Source organism: Pagrus pagrus, assembly GCF_965226575.1.
Source record: "Pagrus pagrus genome assembly, chromosome: 19".
Lineage (NCBI taxonomy): Eukaryota > Metazoa > Chordata > Actinopteri > Spariformes > Sparidae > Pagrus > Pagrus pagrus.
In genome coordinates this window covers 23428184-23443552 of record NC_140203.1, presented here as the reverse complement: position 1 = coordinate 23443552, position 15369 = coordinate 23428184, and the positions used below count along the sequence as shown (strand labels likewise).

Genomic DNA, 15369 nt, shown 5'->3' with positions numbered 1-15369 from the left:
TCTGTATTCATGAAGCGCTTAAATATATGTGTTTTAATAATGATGCTATCAATCAGTTGTTGAAAAGAGTCTCAAATAAGATGTATTTTGTAATTAAAAAGGATGGGATGTGGGAGCATTTACATCGAAACTGGACATATTATATACAACAACACAATAGGATCAATTAAACTGAAAACAAAAAAAAGTCAAATTTTAGAAGAACAGAGTGGCAGAGAGAGCGAGAGTAAAGAAGAAATATATCAGACAAGAGTGAAACGGCATGAAGGAGCAAATATGTCAAATATGTTATCTGGATGATGATGATGAATTAGCTGGACGTCATAGATTTACAGATGATCAAACACTTCTTTAAGACTGAATGTAACTGCCCACATGAAATAACGCACACACACACACACACACACACACACACACACACACACACACACACACACACACACCATGCCCTGTCTGCACCTGCTCTGAGTACAAATACAGCTTCACAGAGGAATGTCTGTAATGTAAGTCTGTGTGTGTGTGTGTGTGTGTGTGTGTGTGTGTGTGTGTGTGTGTGTGTGTGTGTGTGTGTGTGTGTGTGTGTAACGGTCTTTGGCAACACACAGAGGCCCAAAACAAAAGTTTTCTTCGTGAGAAAGCTGGCTGGTAAACAGTGCGCACTCTGCAGACACACACGTCTGGACCAAACGTGAACACCCTCATTGAGAAAATCCAAACCCCGACCCAACCTTAAAGGATGGGTCGGGATGTTTTCACATGCGTCTTTATGCAATTGTCACTCATCACATTCAGAGAGTGCTCGCTCTGAGCTAAAAAAAAACATTCCAAAGTTTAGCAGAGGCTAACATGGCTAAGTTAGTTTGTTTATGGTGCAGAATTCCATCTTTGTGTTTCACTGGACAGTGTTTTCTTGCTGAGCTGTGGCTGAAGAAGATGTCCTTTTATTTGAATTGTTGGCTAAATGACACAGGTGAAGGTTTTTTGTCCCTCATTTCTTGCAGCGAAACCTCACAACTAAGTTAAACCGTAACCCTAAAACCACGTCTTAACCCTCAGACAGCTACCTATAGAAGTGAGGATGAATGTACTCATTTTCCAAAAATGTCCTCACTATCAAAGTTTGAATTACTTTAACCATGAAATGCAGGAGTTATGTGTTTAATCACGAAGGAAGATAGATGCAGCGTCTGGATTCAGAACAGTTTCATTTCTGTCTCCCTGTGTTCATGCTTCCAGGTGTGTTCAGACAGAAAGTGAAGCAAATTTTCACCTCGCGTTACTCGCCTGAGTTTGAACACAGGATCCTTTGTGTGGCTCCTGAAGTCAGAATTTCTGTACATTACAAAAAAAAACTGCCAAGCGACAGAAGGTGTCATGGGGTGTGTATTTGTGTGTTTGTGTTCAGTGTTGAGGGTCAGACCACAATCCGTTGTGACTCCAGGTGTTTACTCCTCCAGAAGCTCCGGCTCTGCCCCTGGCTCTCTTGTTTAGAGCTCCCCACCACTCAGCACCTGTTAGTCGGCCATTAGCAGCTGGCTTTGCTTTTCGCTTCACGCGGGACTCTCCACACTACACTCTACAAAGCTTCACGATAAAGGCAACTTTTTTAAAAAAGAATTACTTAAATGCGTGAATGACACTTATTCATGTTATGCGCATCTTGTCATTCAATTTCGCAAACGGATTTAGTTTGTGTGTAATCACTTGCTTTGACTTAGTTAGTAGTGTTAATTAAAGTTGTAAAAATGAACAGGTGGCCACTAGGGGGCAGAAACAGCAACTGTGTCGCATTCACTCATTGGCACGTCTGGTGTGCACATGACGTGATGCTCCGCGACACCGTTGTCGTCTGTTACACTTCATCTGATGACGTTAGCGGAAAAAACATTTGAGTTTTAATTTTGGGTTTATTGGTTGTGGATGACTCGATATTTAGCGCCAATTTCACCTTTTTGAATTTGTTTATTTAAAATTTTTGCGCTTCATTGAACTTGCTGCATCAACTCACACTTTCTCTGCTCAATTCAAGCAGATTTTAAGAGCCATTTCAGCAGCGTCTGACAGCCTCCTACACACTGAACAACTTCTTATCCTTTTCTTTGCTTGTTCTGTTGACTTTATTGGATCTTAAGGTGGTATTTCTGCTCCAAATTTTGATGTTTTAATCATATTAGTGTCACTTATTTTTCAGCCTCCCTGGATTCCCGCTGCATTTACACTTTTTCTGATGAATTTAGAAAGATTTCAGTTGTCACTCTGGTGTGCTCAAACTTGTTTTGTGTTGTGGTGCTGCCCTCCCGTACGCTCCAGCTCGCGAACACACTTTCATTTAAGGCAAAAAGTCTTGTCTGTTTTCTTTCATCTCCGTTCCACATCCACTGCGGGCGATGGGTCTTTTCTTTTAATTAATTCATTTCTTTTTTTTTCTCCCTCCTCCCTCTCGTCTCCCTGCGCAGCAAGTTTGTTATTGTTGTTTGTCAAATTTAGTTTGCTGAGTTGATGATTTACTTTGAGAAACAATTAAACGTCACTTGAGAGGAGAGCGTGGGATGTCTTTGTAATCAAAAGGAAATTAGGCATCAGTTGCTAACATTAGCAGGTTGCAGAGTGCCGTCTCGCTGTTGTTTTTCTTTGTTGGTGTTGGGAGTATAACAGCTTTTTTTTTCCTTTAGATATCATTGTTTTGGTTAATTTGTTGTTCAGGCTGATAGAGTCTCCGGCTCGTCCTTAGAGCCTTGCTAATGCTGACAGAATAAACAACTAAACACACACATATATATCAAGATTATCCCCAAAAATGGCTCTAATGAAACCATGAAAATGAAGCCATTTAAGGAAATAGAAATAAAATGATAAAAGTGTCAGCACGAGCGCGTTTAATGTTCATTTTTTAGTCTGTTTAATGCTTTTTCCTTTTTCTTTTTTTAATTCTGCACACACACACACACACACACACACACACACACATGCTCTACCTCTCTCTCTGCCACAGTGACACTGGAGCTCGCCAATAAGCTGGATTGTTGTACCAAGTGAGGTTTTACATGTGAAGGTGATTACATATGAAATAATTCCACGACAAGTTCTAGATGTAGTTGACAAAAAGTTTTTATATATACATATATATATTTATATATATATATATATATATATATATCTTAATGTTCACGACTTTAAATGAGTTTACTCAGTATATATAAATCAGAATCCAATAAACAATAAAATAAATACAGATATTTCTATATAAAATTCCAAACTTTAATATTTACACCGTGTACAACATTATAAGTTATATACATTTTTTTTATTGAATGTTTTTATTTATTACTCCCAGTCTAAACCTGAACATTTAAAAAGACATAAATAAAGCTTTTATTATTAATATTTCCAGGATATGAAAATGAAACTCTTTCCTCTTAAATTCTGCAAAAAATGATCAATCATCATCAAGTATTTCTACAGGAGCTAGTTTTGAAATGTCACGTGTTTGAAGGATGATGATTATGTGTTTTAATTTGTGCTTATCAATGTTGGGGAAAATCAGACAAGATATATTGTACATTTGCACCAGAATGTGTGAAATGTAGAGAATGTAGAGTAGAAGTGTCCAGTTTAGTCTATGAAGTTCCCCAAGTTCACTTTAAAACTGGTACATTTTACAGCAAAGTTTATTATTTATTATCCTTCACAAACTCTGAATGTCAGGCTCAAATTCTACTTTACATACGTCACAAGGTGAAACAAAACACAAAATGTACAGGATCCAGATTGTAAAACAATGTCTATAAAATTCTACTTTTCCTCATCATGTCATCTTCCCAATGCACTGTCATTTTGAATTCTTATAAGTTATCCATTTATCAACTCTAAAACACAGAGACAGAATTGTGTTAAAGTATCTATGAGCACGATTTCACTTTCAAAATGCCAGACAGACATAAAATCATGTTTTACCTGAAGCTCATCATTTAGTATTTTAGTTTGAATCTAGAGGATCCATCAGCTGCCTACCAGCACCAGCCTTTAAAAAAACAGACCTTGACTTCCTTTGATATTTGTCATTTAAAGAAGGAATCCTGGGTTTTTTTCTAAGAGCTCCTTTTTGAAACCAGACCCCAAAAAGGTGGAATATTTTCAAACCGGCAACCGATTAAATCCTCTCAGCGATCTGACCGGGTCGATCTGCTCCCGTCTCTGGCTACTTCCTGCTCCCTCTCCCTCTCTCTCCCTCTCTCTCTCCCTCTCTCGCCCTCTCCTCGGCTCAGATGTGGTTTTGTTTAAAGTCGACAGCGTTAATTAAATTAAGCCAGGTCTTGCAGAAGGCACAGTAGGAGAGCCGGCGGTTCCCGGTGGGCCGCGGGTGGAGGAGGGATGGGGGGGTTGGAGGGTGGTGTGGTGGTGGTGGTGTTGTTGGTGGTGGGGGGGGTTCAGTGAAGCTGTTTGGTGAACCATGCTGCCCCCTTCAGGAGGCCCCAGGTACCACAGAGGAGCCACAGACCCCGTCAGTCAGCTACTGTGAGGGTCTGTTAACTGTTTCTGCTTCCTGCACTGTCCTACATGCTGCTGTTCATCCTCGTGCTGGTGTTTACTTTGGCTTTGAGTTATTCATCAAAAATAAACTTTTTGTGTTCTCGTGATTATACTTTAAAATAGTATAAATGATAGTTTGTTATTAAATACAGTATGTAAATTAGGCCCAGAGAATATTGGGACAGCAGAAGACTTGGATAAGTCGTTGTCTACACTGGCAGTGTGTGTTTGTGTGTGTGTGTGTGTGTGTGTGTGTGTGTGAGAGAGAGAGTGTTCTCCAATGTTTCCTACAAATGAAATACTTCATACACTTACACACACACACACACACACACACACACACAATAAATGTGAAAAACAGAGGAAATTAGGAAAATAAAAGGAAAAAGCCATTAATTTTCTTGTAAATCAACGTTGAGACTGAGCATGTGTCGCCAGTTCAGAGTCTCCAAAAGAGATTAAAAAAGAACATGACCCGACAAATGTTTACACAATAAAATCCTCTAATTCGGTACGTCAGCCTTTTGCTTTAGAGCCCCAAACTCTTGGAGTGATCTACAAAACACACTTAAAATCAATCGTCCCACAACCTATTGACAATTTCAAATCCAGCCTCTGTGCTTCATGGTGCAACTGTTTTAGCTGATTTTCATGTGTTTGGCTTTTTTTTTAACTAGTTTCCAACTAGACATCATTGTAAATGAGGGCCACCTCGCAGGTTCTTCATGTTTAAATAAAGGTTTAAATGAAAATGACCGTGTCCGCGGTCAGTTCTGTCTCATTGACAAGTTGACTGCAGGTTTATATAAATGTCCATCTGAAAATAATAAAAACACATTGACCTCACATCCGTGTGTGCTGAACATGGTGTGTGTGTGTGTGTGTGTGTGTGTGTGTGTGTGTGTGTGTGTGTGTGTGTGTGTGTGTGCACGTGTGTGTTAGCATGCTGCTCAAATTAGCGCCGTTGTAGCGGGCCTTGGCAGAAGATGAAATGAGAAAGAGGCTGCTCCACAGGGAGGAAGGGGTGCGACAGGGAGAGAGAGAGCGTCTGTACGCGGCTATGACATGCATTGAGAAAAAAAAAAAAAGAAAATGTCCGCTGTTTTGTTTTGGTTTGTTTTGTTTGCAGTAAATGTACGGACCAGAAACAACACAATATTGTCATTGTTATTTCAGTTAAATAGATGGATTGACAGTCGCAGATGGACGTGATGCTAATGTGTGTTTTCTCCTGGTGGTGACAGTTTGTTCTCAATCAGCGCTCTAGGTATGTTAAGCTGCAGGTCACCATAGCAACAGTAATAATCCTTCCTGCTACAGGTGACAGGTGAAACTACCAAACACATGGTTTAACTGATTCCTGACAATTGGAGGAGGGTTTTTTAAACGCAGCTCTTTTCTTCCAGGGTAAGTGAGAGTGGTAACGCACTGTGAGGTGTTCTGATATAAAACAATAATGGAGTTGACAGAGAAAAAGCAGCAACTTGAGTTATGAATGGTGCCGTTGTCCCGCAGCAGCTTCAGTGTTTATACTAAAGAAACTCAGGGAGCAGCTTCAGCCAGGGATGACCTCATGGTTTAACTGCCTCATACACACACACACACACACACGTACAGACAGCTGTGTGTTTAGTTATGTCGCGCGGATGCTTCACTGACTCATTCCACTTGAAAACGCTACAGAAATGACTTTAAATATTTGCCTGTGTGTCTATTCCCTTTTTTATTTTTAAATCAAGTCAGTTTAATTATGATCTGATTGTAACACACTTAATGTGTTAAACCAAAGTCTCAGTGCATGTATGTGAGTGTGTGTTGTGTGTCGTGGGTGCATGTGCGTGTGTAAGCTATTTGCTTGGCTCTAAGCCCTGAAATGTCCCACGCTGGTGCACTGGGCCGCCATTTTGTGTCAGATGGGAAACTGACTAATTGAATTACAAGGCGTTCATTTGTGTGTATGCAGTGCTGTGTTTAAACGCATGTGTCCGCTCATGGTGTTTGTGCGTCTTTTTCCCAGAGAACTTTTATTCAACACAAAATGAAACCTTTCGCACACACGATGTACACTTTGTATACATACACAAACATAGTTTACATATACAGACAAAGAAGCACACAGCCACAGACTATTGTTATATTAACCTGTTATTTTACTTGTGATGATATTCAGCTGTCCTGAATTTATTTCAAAATTCTATGTTCAAACTCTCTAAAATTATAAACTTTTCAATGTAAACAAAGCTCAGCAGAGAAAATCAATGTAGCCTAAGTGTTATACTACAACAGAGTTTGGGCTAACTTGGGTTTTTGTAGTGATTTCCATCAGTGCTACATGTATTTTATTCAACATTTTCTCACATAGGTTGATCAGATGAGAATGGATGTGATTGGGGGACAGAGGAGCTGGGGTGGGAGTGGTGTCAGGTACATTACAAACACACTGAGTCAAATTCAAGATTAATTTGTTTTATTCATGAAGACAACTCATTATCTGTAAAACTAATTTCATTTTATTCATTTCATCAGTGACAGTGAGGATTCGTGTTGGCTACGGCCCTTTAAATTTTAAAAAGCTAACTTGCAGCCCCTGTGGGAACAGTGACTGTCTGTGGGCAACACCAAAGGAATGTTTTACATAAATCAGTATTTTAATGTTTTATTAGGCTATAACTAATCAAAACATGGGTTTAGTTAAATTAATTTTAGAGGGAAACAGGACAGGATTCCAGAAAATTGCTGCTAATTCGAGACTTTCCTGAATTTCTCAGGAAATTTTGTAGTTACTAGTTGCTGATTGGAGGACTAAGTGTGTCGCAAAGCAGACATATTTATTGTGTGATAGCTAATTAGCGGATTTTGGAATGTGGTAGCTTAGCCCTGCTGGCGCTGTGCTAGCTTTGTGTCCTGTTGGAAGTGTCCCGCTTTGCTAATGTAAGGCTAGCTTTTGTGCCCTTATAACTGATATTGGACTGCAGTTAGCTTAGCCCCACAATACGCTAGCTTTGTAGGCTACCGGATGTTTGATTGCTGAAAGCTTACTCTTGCTAATATCAGGCTTTTGGCTGATGTTCGATAGCATGAATCTTGCTCAATTGTCCAGTCCATAATTATGAGCAGTTATGATCTTCTTGTTCATGATCTAAACAAGCATATACTAAAAATCCCCCTCCACCACCAGCAGCCTCCACACGGCCCCCTAATGTACATGTCCATTTCCAAGTTGGTCAGTCAGTTGTTGATGCCACCATCTGACCTTTACTTTAGAAAAGGATTTTTCTTCCACAATTGCTTTAGTGCCTCAAAGGTTTCCTGTCAATGAAACGGCCTCAGCCTGAAGATGTTTGCTGCCTTTCTGGCCTTGTGAGGACATTATTGGCTTCTATCAAGACCCCTCTCTCTCTTTTACACACACACACACGTATGCACGCACACACACACACACACACACACACACACACACAAAAATGCCTGCTGCAGATGTGAACGTTCCCTTGTGCATTCCTGAGCCCAAATATTTGGCTCCAGTAACAGGCAGCAGAGAGCGGCACTCTGATTTGCTCCAAGGCTACGATGAATATCACATGGTATCACACACACACACACATGCACACACACACACACACACACACACACACACACACACACACACACACACACACACACTCAAACACACACAAATCACCCTGTACTCGTGGTGACAAAACTGCTTTAAGTTGTTGATAATGTGTTAAATCTTTCTCAGTTGTCCTTCGCGGCTGCACCAAAATGTCAGACTCAATCCTGCTTTTTGTCCCCTTGTTCGAGTGAAACATTTTTTTATATCTTTTTTTTCTTCTTGAAAGCTGTTACCGCTTTATAAAATATTGCCAAATTAAACGTAGATCACTGATTGTGGGCAAGAATAAGTCAACATTTCCTTAACGATGATGAATTGGTGGTACGTTCAAAGACGGCCCAATACAGTGATGCTTGAAAGTTTGTGACCCTTCAGAATTTTCTATATTTCTGCATAATTATGACCTAAAACATCAGATTTTCACGCAAGTGCTAAGAGTAGATACAGAGAACCCAATTAAACAAATGAGACAGAAATATTAAACTTTACCATTTATGAATTGAGGAAAATGATCCAATGTTTCATATCTGGAAGCGGCAAAAGAATGTGAACCTTTGCTTTCAGTATCTGGTGTGACCCCCTTGTGCAGCAATAACTGCAACTAAACGCTCCGGTAACTGTTGATTAGTCCTGCACATCGGCTTGAAGGAATTTTAGCCCATTCCTCCGTACAGAAAAGCTTCAACTCTGGGTTGTTGGTGGGTTTCCTCACATGAACTGCTCGCTTCAGGTCCTTCCACAACATTTCAATTAGATTAAGGTCAGGACTTTGACTTGGCCATTCCAAAACATTAACATTATTCTTCTTAACCATTCTTTTGTAGAATGACTCGTGTGCTTAGGCTCGTTGTCTTGCTGCATGACCCACATTCTCTTGAGATTCAGTGCACGGACAGATGTCCTGACATTTTCCTTGAGAATTTGCTGGTTTCATTCAGAATGCATTGTTCCATCAATGATGACAAGCCGTCCTGTCCCAGATGCAGCAAAACAGGTCCAAACCAAGATACTCCCACCACCATGTTTCACAGATGAGATAAGGTTCTTATGCTGTAATGCAGTGTTTTCCTCTCTCCAAACGTAACACTTCTCATTTAAACCAAAAACTTCTATTTTGGTCTCATAGGTCCACAAAACATTTTTCCAATAGCCTTCTGGCTTGTCCATGTGATCTTTAGCAAACTGCAGACAATGTTCTTTTTGGAGAGCAGTGGCTTATTCCCTGCAAAACGGCCATGCAACATTGTTGTTCAGTGTTCTCCTGACGGTGGACTCATGAACATTAATATTAGCCAATGTGAGAGAGACCTTTAGTTGCTTAGAAATTACCCGGGGGGCCTTTGTGACCTCGCCGATTAAACATTTTGCTCTTGTTGATCGACCACTCCTGGGGAAGGTAACAATGGTCTTGAATTTCCTCCATTTGTACACAATCTGTCTGACTGTGGATTGGTGGAGTCCAAACTCTTTAGAGATGGTTTTGTGACCTTTTCTGGCCTGATGAGCATCAACAACTCTTTTTCTATGGTTCTCAGAAATCTCCTTTGTTCTTTCCATGATACACTTTCACAAACGTGTTGTGAAGATCAGACTTTGATGGTTCCCTGTTCTGGGATCGATCATCTCCCCCTGTCTGATTGTCATCCCATTGATTGAAACACCTGAATCTCATTTCACCTTCAAATTAACTGCCAATCCTAGAGGTTCACATACTTTTGCCACTCACAGATATGTAATATTGGATAATTTTCCTCAATTCATAAATGGCGAAGTATAATATTTTTGTCTCATTTGTTTGATTGGGTTCTCTTTATCTACTTTTAGGACTTGTGTGAAAATCCAATGATGTTTTAGGTAATATTTATGCAGAAATATAGAAAATTCTAAAGGGTTCACAAACTTTCAAGCACCACTGTATGTCAGCGGGAAGAGGCAGTCAGTTCTACGCCAACCATCTTTCATTTGTTTCTCTGCTGGGTCACTGACAGCAATATTCGTAAATGCAACATTGTTTTATGTTTTCATTTTTGCAGTTGATTATTAATCCTCAAATGTCAGAGCTTCCTTGAATGCAACACAAAGTAGTGTTTGGAAAGGGGAGCCTGCTGACAGCTAATTGCTGTATTTTAACATGACAAGCTGTCAAAACTGTTTTCTCATGGAAAAATTTATTTGTGATCGCAGAAAAGGGATATTTTTAGAATTTATCGTGCGGTTACTGAATCTTGATGAGTTTTTAAGCTTGAACAACTATTATAAAAGTATGTGCAGGGTTGAGAAGGTTTCAAATGGAAGCAGTTAGTCCACTCGCTGTATTTGTGCACCTCGGAAGGGTCATGACCACATTATACTCTACGTATATATCCGGCTCTGATGCATATGTTCGGTGTAGACAGTTGTCAGTGACACAGTTACATGTATGTATTTATTACTAAATATAAAATAAAACCTCCATGAGAGATGAGAAATTGCGTGGAAATCACTTGCTGAGGAAAAAAGGGAGAGAAACTCAAAAAATCTTTGAAAAAAGTAGAAAAGTCAACTAAAAACGAAGAAAAGATCGTCAGCAAGAAAAAAGAAAATTACTGCAACCGAACAAGAGACTGGAGATTATAAAATAAAAAAATAAATAAACATGTAAGACAAAAGGCATACATTTCAATACGGGTTGTGAGCGTTGCCTTCAAGCCTGCATCTTAGCGATCTGAATATCAGCCTCATAACACACACACTTGAAACACACACACCCTGTCGTGTGGCGGTAATGCATGCTGGTGGCGTGGATAAGCTTCATCTTTAATCATTGTTTTCATTCTGAGCACGCTCTGTGTAAAGTATACCTGAGCACAAAGCGCTGAGCGGGCCTCTCACTCAGCAGCAGGTTGCACCCTGCGCTGAGTGAACGGCTTAACGGCAGGAAAGCAAGTTTCCCACCAAGGCCCAAGAAACTGAAAAAAAGTGATGTTGGACTGGTGAACAGCTGATGTTAACTTTCTGATATTGATGTTTGAACCTTTAGCTGAGAACAGTCCAAATGCCTGGAGGTGTTCTTGCACCTCCCATTTCATCAATTGAATTTCATCATTGAAAAACTAGCAGCAGACAACTATTACAGCATCCCAGCCTTCAGCTGCATCCAGTAGTGTTGATGGAGATGGTTTCCCAACTCCCTGCATGAATTGTGTCACCATATGAGTTTTGGGGTTTAGCATGTCGGCATTTGTGAATTAGTACCGAACCAGCATACTGCACTGCCTAAAGTGAGCGTGTGCGAGATGAAAACGTCAGGGATCACATTTATTATAAATCATCCTGTAGGGAACATTAATGTTTGTACCAAATTTAATTGCTATCCGTCCAATAGTTGTTGATATATATTTATTTTTAACAAAAACCTGCTGCTGTCATTAGGGATCTCTAAAGTCAGTAGGGTTCATTCTCTGACGACCATGAAAATCAGTACCAAATGTACCAAACTGCCTTCCTCCGTCTCTGACGAAGCATCTCATGTTTTCCCTGAGGTTGTTGCTGCAGGCAACCAAATGAAAAGTACAGTTACCTTGAATAAAATAACTAATTTCTCTGGGCTTGAACAATGTCTGCACACAACTCAACAGAATACCTACATAGCATCGGTCTAGTCATTTTTAGACATGTTATGTGGAAATTTTGACTTGTGTGTTTGAAAATTCCTCAAATTAAAAATCAACCAAGAGATTAGCTGACGCTAGCTTAGCATGAGTGTTGCAGTACTATGTGTAGTTAATATAGTGTTGTATCCATTAAATGAATGTTGACTTCGACAGACTGGTGAGGTATCCGATGTTTCGCTGGGTTTACAGGCACTTGATAAATATTTAACACTAAAAAGGATCAGCATCAGGCCATAATTATGAATTATGGATGTTTACCTGACCGCTATTCACGAGTGGAAAACCGGCAATTATGGTAACTCCCATACAGCACGCCTAGCCTTTAAAATATCATTTGAACATCTATTAAAGCAGAATTCTCTTTAAAATAACCATAAAGTGGTTTGACAAAGTTTGCCTTCATTCAACAAGTTACCCACCCAGCCCCTCATATGCTCATCCTACAGGAAGTTGAAGTAGGAAGTTGTTGTTTTTTGTTTTTTTTTGTTTGTCTTTCGGGGTGAACCCCCTCCGTAGCGCTTCCCTCCAATTTGTTGAATTTCTCAAAATGTTCCGTTTGTTAGGCTGAAAAGAAAATCACAGAAAAATCACCATAAGGGCTGCTTTGCATTTTTAATTAAGAAACTAACATATGAATATATTTGCATATTATTGAGTTGCAGATTAAATCATGCATACATAATTAGCGTGCAGCAGCGCTCGTTCATTCGCCTCTCTCTCCCTCTCTCTCTCTCTCTCTCTCTTGCTCTCTCGCTCACTCTATCTCTCTCTCTGTCTGCACTGTGCTTACTGTTTTTTCGGCAAGCTGTGGTTCTGATGGATGCCAGACACACACACACACACACACACACACACACACACACAGACACACACACACATCCTCAGACACTCAAACACTCGCATCACAGACACACTTACACACCCTCTCCAAACACTTTGGGTACTCTGTGTGTGCGGGAGTGTGTGTGTGTGTGTGTGTGTGTTGCTCAGTTTGTTTTTTTAGGGAAAATTAGCGTCTGATTTTCTCCGTCAGAATTGAGGCCACGTCAGGTTTTTTATCCTGATTACACCAGAGAGAGAATGAAGAACTGTCTCATTCTCTCGTCTCACACTCTCATTCATTTAGTCTGTCAGGCTTATTGTCTGTCTGTCTATCTATCTATCTATCTATCTATCTATCTATCTATCTATCTATCTATCTGTCTGTCTGTCTGTCTGTCTGTCAACTCGTTAGGCATCAGCTGTCATGTGACCAGTGTTGGTACGACCTGGAGGTCTTTACTGACCGACAACAGGTAGCTTTGCCCCCATCACTGCAGGCAGAACTCCACAAGTGCCATTATGAGCAAAACTTAGCTGATTCTTACATATACTGTATATATTAGATATGTACATGCTTTGGAGCTAATTGGAGTTGGCTTGCCACACACACAGCCTCCAGCCTCTACACGAGGCCGACCCATCCCAAGTCTGCCCACTGAAGTCACACAGGTCAGGCAGAATTTCACAGTATAATCAACCTTCATTCACATTTCTGATGTCAACCACCAAACTGTCAAGGTAATAGAGCAGTAACTGTAATATATTTTCAAATTTCAAATTTTAATCCACGCTACTCGATTACTCGATAGTGGCAGACAGGAAACAAGAGGAGAGAGAGATGAGATGAGATGCAACAATGATCTTCAGCTGAAGTCTAAATGGGGGCGTTGCGTGTACTGTATGTGGTATGTTCCTTAACAATCAGGCTGCCGGAGTGCAACCGGAACAGTTTCTGACGAAGTCATTAATACATGTCATTCGAAATCGTCTGTTTTGGAGCGTTTGCAATCAGGGTTCCCATCATGCCTTGGGTGATATGATATGATGTGGGCTACAACTCTAATATTGTTATTTTGGTTAATATGTGCATTGCACTGGCTACTAGCAGTTTGTGTTTGCACTGTAACCATGGCCACAGACAATCATCTGGACCACTGTTGATACTGAAGAATATGTATAAACAGGATGGTTATGAGGCGAGATGTAAAGTTAAGAAAGTTTTTAAATGACTTGAATACAACGCAACATTCATCAGTGATGGACATGGACAAATGTCTCCAATGACTAGGAAGTTTTTTAACGCTTCCTGCTGAGATTCAGTGGTTGATCTGTGCAACAGTTTGATGGAAACAGTTAGTGTATACACTGATCTCACCTCTTTCATGCTCACTCACAGTCTGCCTCACAGCACTTACGTGTGCCTTTCTTTCAAATGAAAGCGAGTGTACCTTCATGTTCCTCTATGTGTGTATATGTGTGTGTCTATTCCTGTTTCTGTGTGTGTCTGTGTGTGTGTGTGTGTGTGTGTGTGTGTGTGTGCGTGTGTGTATAGCTGCCAGCTCTCGACTCTTCAGTCCCGTCGATAACTTTATTGTTTGTAAATTCAGACCTGCAACATAAAAAGACTCAAATCAAAGGCTCACGATAGGAAGTGGCTGTATGAAGAGAACAAAGTGCAATCGTGCTGAGTGTGTGTGTGTGTGTGTGTGTGTGTGTGTGTGTGTGCATGTGTGTGAGTGTGTGAGAGAGAGAGAGAGACTGTGTTCCTAGGCCTTTAGGCCAGCACTGTTCCATGTGTGAGAGAGAAAAACAAAGGGAGTTATTGCAAAAATAGGAAGAAAGGGAAGAGGAAGAAGAAAGATAGAAAAAAAGAAAGAAACTAGAACAAAAGAAAGGAGGAGGGGATGGGGGAAAAAAGGTTGGTATGCTGGGAAAACAGGAGAAAATAAGTAAACCCAGACAACAGGAGAGACAAAAAGAGATGTAGAGAACGGGCGAGAGACATTGAGAGAGACAGAACAGCCGAGAGAGAGAGAGAGATTGACAACTGGGCGTCGTAATGTGAAGGAAAATCCTGTCAGCGTGAAATCAGGATGAAATGTGAGATTATAATTCAACCAGGGATTAACTGTCATCTCACCACTAAAGAGGAGGAGGTGGAGAAAGGGGAGGAGGAGGAGGAGGAGAGGAGGGGGGGGAATGAGAGGAAAAAGAAAGGAGTTAACTAAGGGGGGGAAAGGAGGAAGAGGATGGAAACTGGCAGGAGCATTGAATTTTAAGGAAGTAGGAGGAAAAGGGGGTGAGGTGTGAATGCGTGTAAAGATGGAGGAGGGAAGCTGAGGAGCTGAGGCAGGAGGAGAGGAAAGTGAGGAAGGATGGAAATTGGGCAAAGGAGGGAGTCGGAGGAGGAAGTAGAAGATGAGTAATGGGGATGTAGAAATAGGAGGAAAGGAAGTGCTTATAACAGGAAGAAGAAGAGGCAGGAAAAGGAGGCGAAAGGAAGGGGGAAAGAAGAAAGGGGGGAAGAGAAAAGGATGAAAAGAGGAAGGAACAAGCTGTGTCGATGGTGACCTTTGGTGGCTTGTTAAAGCACCGACAGACAATGGCTGCTGTCCCATTTATGTCTCCAGTCCACCTTAAATAGACTGTAGACCTAAAGCTCAAGGGTGTATGTGCCATAACAGTCAGAACTACCTTAAGGTCAAAGGTTAGTTTTTATAAACAGAAATGAGCACTCTCCTCTTTTCT

The 15369-nt window shown here is 40.6% G+C and overlaps 1 protein-coding gene across 5 annotated transcripts in view; it reads left to right on the top strand.

Annotated features, from left to right (window-relative positions):
* tcf4 (transcription factor 4) overlaps nt 1-15369 on the top strand; it is a 234850-nt gene that overhangs the window by 140978 nt on the left and 78503 nt on the right. The window lies entirely within an intron of this gene.